At 44.1% G+C, this 14,512-nt stretch overlaps 1 long non-coding RNA gene across 1 annotated transcript; it reads right to left on the bottom strand.

Annotated features, from left to right (window-relative positions):
- Positions 1 to 808: 808 nt before the first annotated feature.
- LOC134907802 (uncharacterized) lies at positions 809 to 10,849 on the bottom strand. The gene is made up of 2 exons (XR_010175779.1): positions 10,762 to 10,849; positions 809 to 2,149 (listed from the first exon to the last, which is right to left on the bottom strand). It is a non-coding gene; the product is annotated as an uncharacterized LOC134907802 (long non-coding RNA).
- Positions 10,850 to 14,512: the final 3,663 nt, after the last annotated feature.

Below are 14,512 nucleotides of genomic sequence, written 5' to 3'. Positions count from 1 at the left end.
ATTCTTGTTGTGTAGTTTCAATAATAAACAGAAGGGCGATCTCCAAGCGCTGCTAAACAAAGTTCAGATCCATGTTTCCGTGGTCCTCAAAGAAAAAAACATATCATAAAACATATCTATTAATGGAAAGAATTCTTTGTGGATCCTAAGTTGTGCCACTGGAAACTGACCTGTTTTAAAAAAGATGTGTTCCCGTAAAGGTTTCTTTAAAACTCCATATATCTGAATGGTACAACATCAAACTCCTAACTTATGGCCCATCCGAACATGGCTTACATTTATAATAAGCCCTATGTGCACTGAAAGGTATCTTTGGGTCCTCGTTCTTGTATGGACCTCCTGTATCACCATCAAAACGGCTCCAAAGAATATTAGATAGAACAGCAAATAAAAATAGTTCTTATTCCATCTTATGTAAGATAAAATGTATTCGTCACAAACACTTGTGAAACATAAAAATCATGAAAAATTAAATAACATCCAATCAGGAGGCACCCTGATATAAACCAGCGAGGCCACTTCCACTTGCACCCCTTAGATGAAATGGGGGAATGCTACCAACCAATATGGGATAAAAATAGACTCTACCCATAGAGTAGGTACCAGCATCAGCGGTGTGGTCCAGCCTGGGGTCCTCCTGTTATAGCACCAACGCGTTTCGGATATAATCCTTCCTCAGGGTGTATAGTGGAAGTGACCCCCTTGTTATTTTTATACCTCTTGGCATTATCACATGTCCTAGTCAGCCAATGGGGTATCACTACCTTCAAAACATTTGAATACCTCATATATCACATTTTAAAACTCATTATACAGAATAATATACATATCTGTATCAAAATATTGCTGTCTATCAACATCATACTTCACTATATCCATATAAATTTATAATTTTATTTCATTGGTTCCATAGAAAGTCCGGGATAAGTCCATTGGATCACAATTTCCAGTGAATATACATCTCACTCCTGGGTGGCGATGTCCATGATTTCTATGTATCGCTTCCATCATGTGACGCCACACTCCAGTAGTTCAGTAGCGCTCATTTCCTGTTTATACCCGTCTCCATAATTTGAGCTACACAGATTGGAGTATGCATATTTAGTGTGTGTTTATACATTCCCAATAACATTACTGCAGTAACTTGTTTATGCTGAATGGCTAGTTATTTTTCTTATTTAGGTTTTGGTGTGGCTCATGAGGCACAGTCAATTACTCTTTGCATTGTAAATGTGTTTGCTACTGTGAAATGTATGTGTAGCATTTTTACATATATACCTTGGTTTTTTTGTTGTTATTTTTGTTTTATAATGTTGTGAAATATTTGGTGTTGATGTTCACTTTGTTTGACATGTGTCCATAGGTTTGTTTTTTTGTTTGTTTTGAGGACAATGTGTTTGGCATTTGTTTGGTCATTTGGTCCAAATTGTTGGTTTATCTAATGCTTTCGGTTTTGTGTAATAGTGTTTGTGTACGTCCACCCATCCTTTTAAAATATAAATGGCATTTTTAGTGTAGTGTGTTTATATATATATTTTTTGGTCCGATCCTATTACATGCTAATTAATTAGGCTGGGTGGCAGTGTGAACTAAGCACATGGGCAAATGTTTTTAGATTTTGTGGTGTGTTTGGTTCCTGGCCTATCTACAGACAATCTAGACTTTAACAACTGTGGCTGAGATGTTTAGCATAAATATGTTTATTGACTTCAGAAGCAAAAACTACAAAATGTTTTAAAAATGTTATTTACACAGTATTTTTAAATTATTTATACATTTCAGATCTTCACAGTGTCACAAAAAAGCACAACAGGCTGCCCTCCCACCTCTCAGGTCCACGATGATGATGATGGTGAAGCAGGTAAAGTATCACTTGAAGGACATATTATGCGTGTAAATGTTTGACAAAACATTAATTGTTTTTTTTTTTTTGAGATAGGACCATCTAGACAATGGCACATTTCCAGAAGGCGCCCTCCCCAGGAATCGGCTACTCACAAACACATGGTACACAAGAGACACCGTCCGGATGTCCCAACCAGACAAGCTGCATCTCCACCTCAACGACGTATATCAAATGTGTCCTCAAGGCTCCCATTGCAACTTTTGGAGAGTCCGCCAACACGGGATCCACAATCCCCTCAGCTGCCTGGTGAGTAGAAAAAACAGAACATTACAACACATACTTACACAGAGCACTTTACACATCATTTGCGTGGTTCAAGACCACACACTCACCTACGTACGGATCAACACCAACAATAACGTGCATAGCAAATGTTAGGGGGTAACAGGTCCACACTAAATATATGTGTGTACACTTGAGCCATAGAGTAGCATATTAAGAGGAAAAGGCTGCACCAAAAGCAGAAGTGCAAGCTTCACAAGGTTAACATCCTTCGCGAATGGTGTGTGTTGATATATTTAGATGTAGTGTGTAGATCTGGCATACCCTTCATAAATGTAAACCAACCAAGCCAAATGTTACCCACGGATAAACAAGCCATAAACAGTGTTTGCATAGTAATTTATGTATTTGGGATCCGGATTGTGAGTATTATCTAAAACACAAAAAACACATATAATAGAGTATAGAGGCCTCACCTTAATGTAAGTGGAGTATTGATGTGAACGGGAAATACACCATTTAGAGTCATATTTTTCATGTCTGTGCACCAAAAAATCTTGTTAAAAAATGCTGCAAATAATAAGAATTTACTTACCGATAATTCTATTTCTCGTAGTCCGTAGTGGATGCTGGGGACTCCGTCAGGACCATGGGGAATAGCGGCTCTGCAGGAGACAGGGCACAAAAATAAAGCTTTAGGATTAGGTGGTGTGTACTGGCTCCTCCCCCTATGACCCTCCTCCAAGCCTCAGTTAGGATACTGTGCCGGACGAGCGTACACAATAAGGAAGGATATTGAACCCCGGGTAAGACTCATACCAGCCACACCAATCACACCGTATAACTTGTGATCTGAACCCAGTTAACAGTATGACAAACGTAGGAGCCTCTGAACAGACGGCTCACAACAATAACAACCCGATTTTTTTGTAACAATAACTATGTACAAGTATTGCAGACAATCCGCACTTGGGATGGGCGCCCAGCATCCACTACGGACTACGAGAAATAGAATTATCGGTAAGTAAATTCTTATTTTCTCTAACGTCCTAAGTGGATGCTGGGGACTCCGTCAGGACCATGGGGATTATACCAAAGCTCCCAAACGGGCGGGAGAGTGCGGATGACTCTGCAGCACCGAATGAGAGAACTCAAGGTCCTCCTCAGCCAGGGTATCAAATTTGTAGAATTTTGCAAACGTGTTTGCCCCTGACCAAGTAGCAGCTCGGCAGAGTTGTAATGCCGAGACTCCCCGGGCAGCCGCCCAGGATGAGCCCACTTTCCTTGTGGAATGGGCCTTGACAGATTTAGGTTGTGGCAAGCCTGCCACAGAATGTGCAAGTTGAATTGTGCTACAAATCCAACGAGCAATCGTCTGCTTAGAAGCAGGAGCACCCATCTTGTTGGGTGCATACAATATAAACAGTGAGTCAGACTTTCTGACTCCCGCCGTTCTTGAAATATATATTTTCAATGCCCGGACCACGTCCAACAACTTGGAATCCTCCAACTCGTTAGTAGCCGCAGGCACCACAATAGGCTGGTTCAGGTGAAACGCTGACACCACCTTAGGCAGAAAATGAGGACGCGTCCGCAGTTCTGCCCTGTCCGTATGGAAAATCAGATATGGGCTCTTATATGATAAGGCCGCCAATTCTGATACTCTCCTGGCTGAAGCCAGGGCCAGTAGCATGGTTACTTTCCATGTAAGATACTTCAACTCCACCGATTTGAGCGGCTCAAACCAATGGGATTTGAGAAAATCCAAGACTACATTAAGATCCAACGGTGCCACTGGGGGCACAACCGGGGGCTGTATATGTAGTACTCCTTTTACAAAAGTCTGGACTTCAGGAACTGAAGCCAATTCTTTCTGGAAGAAAATCGACAGGGCCGAAATTTGAACCTTAATGGACCCCAATTTGAGGCCCATAGACAATCCTGTTTGCAGGAAATGTAGGAATCGACCCAGTTGAAATTGCTCCGTGGGGGCCTTCCTGGCCTCACACCACGCAACATATTTTCTCCAAATGCGGTGATAATGTTGTGCAGTCACCTCCTTCCTGGCTTTTACCAGTGTAGGAATGACCTCTTCCGGAATGCCTTTTTCCCTTAGAATTCGGCGTTCAACCGCCATGCCGTCAAACGCAGCCGCGGTAAGTCTTGGAATAGACACGGTCCCTGCTGAAGCAGGTCCCGTCTTAGAGGTAGAGGCCACGGATCCTCCGTGAGCATCTCTTGAAGTTCCGGGTACCAAGTTCTTCTTGGCCAATCCGGAGCCACTAGTATCGTTCTTACTCCCTTTTGCCGTATAATTCTCAGTACTTTTGGTATGAGAGGCAGAGGAGGGAACACATACACTGACTGGAACACCCACGGTGTTACCAGAGCGTCCACAGCTATTGCCTGAGGATCTCTTGACCTGGCGCAATACCTGTCCAGTTTTTTGTTGAGGCGGGACGCCATCATATCCACCATTGGTTTTTCCCAACGGTTCACAATCATGTGGAAGACTTCTGGATGAAGTCCCCACTCTCCCGGGTGTAGATCGTGTCTGCTGAGGAAGTCTGCTTCCCAGTTGTCCACTCCCGGAATGAATACTGCTGACAGTGCTATCACATAATCTTCCGCCCAGCGAAGAATCCTTGCAGCTTCTGCCATTGCTGTCCTGCTTCTTGTGCCGCCCTGTCTGTTTACGTGGGCGACTGCCGTGATGTTGTCCGACTGGATCAACACCGGCTGACCCTGAAGCAGGGGTTTTGCCAGACTTAGAGCATTGTAAATCGCTCTTAGCTCCAGTATATTTATGTGAAGAGACATCTCCAGGCTTGACCATACTCCCTGGAAGTTTCTTCCCTGTGTGACCGCTCCCCAGCCTCTCAGACTGGCATCCGTGGTCACCAGGACCCAGTCCTGTATGCCGAATCTGCGGCCCTCTAACAGATGAGCACTCTGCAACCACCACAGAAGAGACACCCTTGTCCGTGGCGATAAGGTTATCCGCTGATGCATCTGCAGATGCGATCCGGACCATTTGTCCAGCAGATCCCACTGAAAAGTTCGTGCGTGGAATCTGCCGAATGGAATCGCTTCGTAAGAAGCCACCATCTTTCCCAGGACTCTTGTGCATTGATGCACAGACACTGTCCCTGGTTTTAGGAGGTTCCTGACAAGTTCGGATAACTCCCTGGCTTTCTCCTCCGGAAGAAACACCTTTTTCTGAACCGTGTCCAGAATCATTCCCAGGAACAGCAGACGTGTCGTCGGGGTCAACTGAGATTTTGGAAAATTCAGAATCCACCCGTGTTGTTGCAGCACTAGTTGGGTTAGTGCTACTCCGTCTTCCAGCTGTTCTCTGGACCTTGCCCTTATCAGGAGATCGTCCAAGTAAGGGATAATTAATACGCCTCTTCTTCGTAGAAGGATCATCATTTCGGCCATTACCTTGGTAAAGACCCGAGGTGCCGTGGACAATCCAAACGGCAGCGCCTGAAACTGATAATGACAGTTTTGCACCACGAACCTGAGGTACCCTTGATGTGAAGGGCAAATTGGGACATGCAGGTAAGCATCCTTTATGTCCAGGGACACCATAAAGTCCCCTTCTTCCAGATTCGCTATCACTGCTCTGAGTGACTCCATCTTGAACTTGAATTTTTGTATGTACAGGTTCAAAGATTTCAGATTTAGAATAGGTCTTACCGAGCCGTCCGGCTTCGGTACCACAAATAGCGTGGAGTAATACCCCTTTCCCTGTTGTAGGAGGGGTACCTTGACTATCACCTGCTGAGAAAACAGCTTGTGAATGGCTTCCAATACCGTCGCCCTGTCTGAGGGAGACGTTGGCAAAGCAGACTTTAGGAACCGGCGAGGGGGAGACTTCTCGAATTCCAACCTGTAACCCTGAGATACTACCTGCAGAATCCAGGGGTCCACCTGTGAGCAAGCCCACTGTGCGCTGAAATTCTTGAGTCGACCCCCCACCGCTCCTGAGTCCGCTTGTAAGGCCCCAGCGTCATGCTGAGGGCTCTGCAGAACCCTGGGAGGGCTTCTGTTCCTGGGCAGGGGCTGCTTGCTGCCCTCTCTTACCCCTTCCTCTGCCCCGAGGCAGATATGACTGTCCTTTTGTCCGCTTGTTCTTATAGGACCGAAAGGACTGCGGCTGAAAAGACGGTGTCTTTTTCTGTTGGGAGGGGGTCTGAGGTAAAAAAGTGGATTTTCCGGCAGTTGCCGTGGCCACCAGATCCGATAGACCGACGCCAAATAATTCCTCCCCTTTATACGGCAATACTTCCATATGTCGTTTGGAATCCGCATCACCTGACCACTGTCGCGTCCATAAACTCCTTCTGGCAGATATGGACATCGCATTTACTCTCGATGCCAGAGTGCAAATATCTCTCTGCGCATCTCGCATATAAAGGAAAGCATCCTTTAATTGCTCTATAGTCAATAAAATACTGTCCCTATCCAGGGTATCAATATTTTCAGTCAGGGAATCCAACCAGACGACCCCAGCACTGCACATCCAGGCTGAGGCGATGGCTGGTCGCAGTATAACACCAGTATGTGTGTATATACTTTTTAGGGTAGTTTCCAGTCTCCTATCCGCTGGATCCCTGAGGGCGGCCGTATCAGGAGACGGTAACGCCACTTGTTTTGATAAGCGTGTGAGCGCCTTATCCACCCTAGGGGGTGTTTCCCAGCGCGCCCTAACCTCTGGCGGGAAAGGGTATAATGCTAATAACTTTTTTGAAATTAGCATTTTTCTATCTGGGTTAACCCACGCTTCATCACATACATCATTTAATTCCTCTGATTCAGGAAAAACTACAGGTAGTTTTTTCACCCCCCACATAATACCCCTTTTTGTGGTACTTGCAGCATCAGAGATATGCAAAGCCTCCTTCATTGCCGTGATCATATAACGTGTGGCCCTACTAGAAAATACGTTTGTTTCATCACCGTCGACACTAGATTCAGTGTCTGTGTCTGGGTCTGTGTCGACCGACTGAGGTAAAGGGCGCTTTACAGCCCCTGACGGTGTCTGAGACGCCTGGGCAGGTACTAACTAGTTTGCCGGCCGTCTCATGTCGTCAACTGATTTTTGTAATGTGCTGACATTATCACGTAATTCCATAAACAAAGCCATCCATTCCGGTGTCGACTCCCTGGGGGGTGACATCACCATTATCGGCAATTGCTCTGCCTCCACGCCAACATCGTCCTCATACATGTCGACACACACGTACCGACACACAGCAGACACACAGGGAATGCTCTTATCGAAGACAGGACCCCACTAGCCCTTTGGGGAGACAGAGGGAGAGTTTGCCAGCACACACCCAAGCGCTATAATATATATGGGAACAACCTTATATAAGTGTTGTTCCTTATAGCAGCTTAAATATATCCAATATATCGCCAAAAAATGCCCCCCCTCTCTGTTTTACCCTGTTTCTGTAGTGCAGTGCAGGGGAGAGTCCTGGGAGCCTTCCTCACAGCGGAGCTGAGCAGGAAAATGGCGCTGTGTGCTGAGGAGAATAAGCCCCGCCCCCTATTTCGGCGGGCTTTCCTCCCGTAGTTTCAGATAACTGGCATGGGTTAAATACATAAATATAGCCTTAATGGCTATATGTGATGTATTCTTTTGCCAAAAGGTATTAAAATATTGCTGCCCAGGGCGCCCCCAGCAGCGCCCTGCACCCTCCGTGACCGCTTGGTGTGAAGTGTGTGACAACAATGGCGCACAGCTGCAGTGCTGTGCGCTACCTTCATGAAGACTGAAGAGCCTTCTGCCGCCTGTTTCCGGACCTTCAATCTTCAGCATCTGTAAGGGGGGTCGGCGGCGCGGCTCCGGGACGAACCCCAGGGTGAGACCTGTGTTCCGACTCCCTCTGGAGCTAATGGTGTCCAGTAGCCTAAGAATCCAATCCATCCTGCACGCAGGTGAGTTGAAATTCTCTCCCCTAAGTCCCTCGATGCAGTGAACCTGTTGCCAGCAGGACTCACTGAAAATAAAAAACCTAAAAAACTTTTTCTAAGCAGCTCTTTAAGAGAGCCACCTAGATTGCACCCTGCTCGGACGGGCACAAAAACCTAACTGAGGCTTGGAGGAGGGTCATAGGGGGAGGAGCCAGTACACACCACCTAATCCTAAAGCTTTATTTTTGTGCCCTGTCTCCTGCGGAGCCGCTATTCCCCATGGTCCTGACGGAGTCCCCAGCATCCACTTAGGACGTTAGAGAAATATGTGTACCGTAACTAAAATGTTGTTTCATTACACCACATACAGATGCCGACAACATTCCCCCGGACACCCAGCAGGTCACACAAATGGAGGAAACCTTTGTCCTATATCTCCAGCCAATAGAACCAACAATACCAACAACCCCACCTGTGAGTACGCCTCCAACACAAACCACACCTGCCCCACAAATGAGTCCTACATCACCACAAGTCACACCACAGGATCAGGCATTTTGGAATAGTTGGTCAACCCAGCAGGCCAATCACCTGGTTGTCTGCGCAGGCAAACGCAATTTCTAGCTACTCTGCCACATCAGCTTCCCCGAATAAGTCGTTATAGTAGTCAGATAAATATGCAAGTCACTAGAATTGCAAATATGATGGAATTTATCCGTGCAGACAACACACATATGATGAACACATTCCAGAGAGTAATGGATGAACAACACAGACAGCACCAAAACTACCTCAACATTTTGGAAACCAACCAATTGCTAATAGAAAGCATAAGCAGAATTATGGAAAGTCACACTGCAGCTACCACAGAACTCACTGCTACTCTGAGTAACCTGAGCCAAAACATCAGTTTACAACAAGCTACACAACCAAGCACCAGCTCAGGAACCACAACTCCGATCATTACCCCAGTTACCTCCCCACTAAGGCGATCCAGCCGTACATGGACAAACGTCACTGGGAAAGGCACAGCAGCCTCCAAAGTGCCTCCCAAAAAATAGGCATCCGGTTTTGATGTTCATTCTGTTTAGGAGAAAACTGTGTAAGTTGTACTGTATGAAGGACACTGAAAATGTACATTGGACCTTATTTAAGTCACCCATTATGTTCTTTTTGGGAAGTCAGAATCACTCTCAGTCTTACATGACCATTCATACACTTAGTCAAAATAATATAACTAACAAATTGTCCTTGATCAGTGTCTATATTCTTTCCATTCCTAATTCTAATTGTCATTATTGTTGTGTTATTTTTTTGGAGTTTGTCTATGTTTTGGTCCATGTAATTTTAGGCTTTAGTCTATTGCCATTATTCCTTGGTCAGTAACAATATATTCTGCAGGCCTAAATCCAATCAATCAATCAATCAATCAATCAATCATTCATTAGTTATTGGGCAGTATTCCAATTCTTTGCAGGCCTAATTCCAATCAATCAAACATTATTCCTTGGTCAGTAACCATATATTCTGCAGGCCTAATTCCTATCAATCAATCATTAGTTATTGGTCAGTATTCCAATTATTTGCAGGCCTAATTCCAGTCAATCAATCAATCAATCATTAATTAGTTTTGGACAGTATTCCAATTTTTTTGCAGGCCTAATTCCAATCAATCAATCAATCAATCATTAGTTATTGGTCAGTATTCCAATTCTTTGTAGGCCTAATTCCAATCAATCAATCAATCATTATTCCTTGGTCAGTAACCATATATTCTGCAGGCCTAATTCCAATTAATCAAATCAATCAATCATTAATTAGTTATTGGTCAGTATTCCAATTCTTTGCAGGCCTAATTCCAATCAATCAATCAATCATTATTCCTTGGTCAGTAACAATATATTCTGCAAGCCTAATTCCAAACACTATTCCTAGGTCATTATCCATATTGTTTACCTTAACAAAGCTATTTAGTAATACTTGAGCATTACGTGTGTGGATTGTTACCAAAACCAATGTCATTGTTATGTTGTCATGTATTTTCATTATGACAATGTCATGATTCATTCAGTAAAATGAGGCTTTACACCTATTTTAAACTTTGTATTTGGTTTGCGGTGTGAGTATGCCATGTTTAAACACAATTACAATGGCCATGTATCCACATTATGAATATGTTAATTGTAAACATTATGTTTTGTTCACAAACTATTACGCAGTTTCAACTTACAAAAAACAAGTCATGTGTGAGTTAATCACTTGTATTGGTTCTCTGTGGTTTGGCCACAAAATCATGTGTCCTTAAACAAGGAAAACTGTCCAATAAAATTAATACCAACTCAACACATGCTTGGCTTCCTGAACAACCCATGAACAGCACACATAATATTTAGAATACACAGAGCCAAAAAATATATTACACATGCATCTATGATATGTGACCAATGCATTGTTCATATATATATATATATATATATATATATATATATATATATATATATGTAAAAAAAAAGGGGGGGAAATGTATGCACATATATATGTAATTATTTTGAAACATATATTATAAAATATATATATATATATATATATATATATATATATATTTCCAAAAGCAGTCGGCACTCAAACTTCCAAAGTCAAATTGCTCATGGTGCTCAGTCAAAGTTCAGCATATATGTCCAATAAAGAAAGGCACTCCAGAGACTTACATAAAGTTGAAATCTGTATTAGGTCGAACGTTTTCGGGGATACAACCCCTTCCTCAGGACCACACCAGTACAAAACAGTGATAAAATTACCTTACCTATATACCCCACCAAACACTCACCTGCCGCTTATCAGCTCGTTAGGAGCAAATCAATTTGCCTCACAGACAAACCCATTTCCACCACAGGTGTATCGGTTGCCATGGGAACAACCCACTCATGTTCCACAAGGACCATAGCTCACCTGCGTGCGCTAGTAGTCTGGAACGCAAAGGGCAGCTCACTGCAGCTCTTAGTAGTGACATCGTCAACCGCAGCCACTCCCAGCGGCACCCGCCGGAGCGGGTCACCAAGGAGACATGTAAACACAGTCTCCACAGCGCCAGCACCGTATCCACGAGTACACTGCAGAGAGCGGCTCAGGAGACGTTCACCTACTCAATCAGCAGCAGGGGTGTATATTATGGCCTATAGTTAGATCTGACCCGGAGCTACCCTGTTTTTCACAAGTGAGACCAGTGGCGGCCTTTAAACGAGGCCGTAATTTACGTGACCGTTTGGTACGCCCTGATATTACAGGAATGGGCAATAAGTTGCCCTGTAATGTGTACTTTAAACCCCCTGGATGCTACAGATGTAGTTCTTGTACCACCTGTAGTCATATGGTGGCATGTAAATCTTTTAAGCACCCACATGTGAACAAGGTGTATGATATTCGTCATGTGCTTTCGTGTAGTTCTTCCTATGTGGTGTATGTGGTGGTTTGTCCCTGTAATTTACATTACATGGGACAAACCACTCATAAATTTAGTGAAAGAATGGCTGCACATCGTTCAGCCATTCATTTGTCCTCCCTAGGCAGCAAAATCAACCAACCTGTTGCAAAGCATTTTACGGAGGCAGGGCATTTTTTGGCCTCATTTAGGCATTTTAGAATTGACCATGTTCCCCCTTCATTACGGGGGGGGTGATAGAGCAAAAATTTTATTAATCAAAGAATCCAAATGGATTTTTCGTCTGGGGACCATCTCTCCTGGTGGCCTCAATGAAAAGATCAATTGGAACATGTTATAATTCCTGTGACAAATTACTAGATATGTTGCATATTAATTTTACTGTATCTTTTTGCAATTTTATGTTTTGCACTATAATTATCGATATTGTCTCTACCTGCACAGTGTTATTATCATTGTCATTATTATTTTTTGTTAAGATTTATATTGTTCTGTTTTTATACACCCCTGCTGCTGATTGAGTAAGTGAACGTCTCCTGAGCCGCTCTCTGCAGTGTACTCGTGGATACGGTGCTGGCGCTGTGGAGACTGTTTACATGTCTCCTTGGTGACCCGCTCCGGCGGGTGCCGCTGGGAGTGGCTGCGGTTGACGATGTCACTACTAAGAGCTGCAGTGAGCTGCCCTTTGCGTTCCAGACTACCAGTGCACGCAGGTGAGCTATGGTCCTTGTGGAACATGAGTGGGTTGTTCCCATGGCAACCGATACACCTGTGGTGGAAATGGGTTTGTCTGTGAGGCAAATTGATTTGCTCCTAACGAGCTGATAAGCGGCAGGTGAGTGTTTGGTGGGGTATATAGGTAAGGTAATTTTATCACTGTTTTGTACTGGTGTGGTCCTGAGGAAGGGGTTGTATCCCCAAAAACGTTCGACCTAATACAGATTTCAACTATATGTAAGTCTCTGGAGTGCCTTTCTTTATTGGACATATATATATATATATATATATATATAATTGGAAAAGCACACCAAAAATAACTACAAAAACACGTATACTTACCGGAAAAATGCTGGAGGATTAGTTCTTGCCTTACCTGCCTCCCTACATCTGTACTCCAAGTGTCGACAGATGTTTCTAACTCCTTTACTTGCTGACTGTTTTCTTCATCAGCCTCCTCCACCTCCTCAACATGTGGCAGATGTTGTTGCAAACACATGTTATGAAGAAAACAGCAGCAGAACACAATCCTAGTCACCTTTAAGGGACTATACAACAAAAGTCCACCAGAATTATTAAGACACCGAAACCTAGATTTCAGTACCCCAAAACATCTTTCTATCACATTCCGAGTGCACTTATGTGCATGATTGAAATTGTGTTCAGCAGGGGAGTCAGGATGGGACAATGGAGTCAGAAGCCAAGAGAAACAGCCATAACCCCCATCACCTGAAAGACATATATAGTATGGAGTGTAAAGTAGGTATTCAGCCACACATTGCTGGCATAGTGGTCAGTTTAACAAAATATAGATGTATACACATATCTAGTTACATACCCAGCAGCCATCCAGCGGGCATTTGTCTGGCCTCAAATTTATCAAAGAGGGATGACTGACTAAGGATGAAGGAGTCATGCATCTGCCAGGGTAACCCGCAACAACACTCATTATTTTAAGGTTTACATCACAAACCACCTGGACATTAGTGGAGTGGTCCAGATGCCGATTGGTATAAATATACTGCCTGCCCCGAGGAGGTCTTAGCTGAACGTGTTTGCAATCTATGGCACCTAGCACATTGGGCATGCCAGCAAGGCCATAGAAAGCTACCCTGACTGCATGCCACTGAGACGCCTGGGTAGGGAAGCAGATAGAGGCATCTACGTGGGGTTGCAAAGCATCCAACACCTGTGTGTACATTTGAACAAATGAGGTGAGTGAGATGAGTACAAATATCAACAACACTGTGTAATGTAACATTCCGCATAAACTATTTTGGCATAGATGAGTATGTATGGTATACATAACCTGATTTAAGTATTTTGCAAAGGTGGGCTGTGAGATTCCAATGACATCACCACACACAGCCTGAAAGCTGCCAGTAGCCAGAAAGTGCAATACAGCCAGGAGTTTGTGCAGGCCTGAGATAGAGCAAGAGTGTGCTGTCTCAGGATCTAGGTCCAGTTTGACAAGGTCATAAAGACGAAAAATTATGTTTCTATTTAGCCGGAACATCTCTATGACCTGTTCATCGGCCAATGCATTTAAGTTTAAACGCCCCCTAAAAAAACGAGGCCTGCGAAGCCTCCACGGAACCTGTACAACCTGCTTACCATGTTCAGTTTCATGGCCCTGGTTTCTTCCAGACTGATAGAGCAGTCTCAGGAATCCCACAGCACACAATACTTCACTGCAACACAGCCAAAGCAGCCATTTCAGAGTGAGGGATGTGAGTAATGTGCTTAGGCCCCTTTTAAAGGCTCACAAATTCAGGTGTGATTAAGGGTGAAGTTGAAACACATGTAAACACTAGAGATGAGCGGGTTCGGTTTCTTTGAATCCGAACCCGCACGAACTTCACTTTTTTTTTCACGGGTCCGAGCGACTCGGATCTTCCCGCCTTGCTCGGTTAACCCGAGCGCGCCCGAACGTCATCATGACGCTGTCGGATTCTCGCGAGACTCAGATTCTATATAAGGAGCCGCGCGTCGCCGCCATTTTCACACGTGCATTGAGATTGATAGGGAGAGGACGTGGCTGGCGTCCTCTCCATTTAGATTAGATTTAGAAGAGAGAGAGAGATTGCTGTGATACTGTAGATTAGAAGAGAGTGCAGACAGAGTTTAGTGACTGACGACCACAGTGACCAGTGACCACCAGAGACAGTGCAGTTGTTTGTTTTATTTAATATATCCGTTCTCTGCCTGAAAAAAACGATACACAGTCACACAGTGACTCAGTCTGTGTGCACTGCTCAGCCCAGTGTGCTGCACATCAATGTATTGTATATAAAGCTTATAAT

This window comes from Pseudophryne corroboree, chromosome 1 (genome assembly GCF_028390025.1).
Source record: "Pseudophryne corroboree isolate aPseCor3 chromosome 1, aPseCor3.hap2, whole genome shotgun sequence".
Lineage (NCBI taxonomy): Eukaryota > Metazoa > Chordata > Amphibia > Anura > Myobatrachidae > Pseudophryne > Pseudophryne corroboree.
This window is presented reverse-complemented; position numbering and strand designations above follow the sequence as displayed.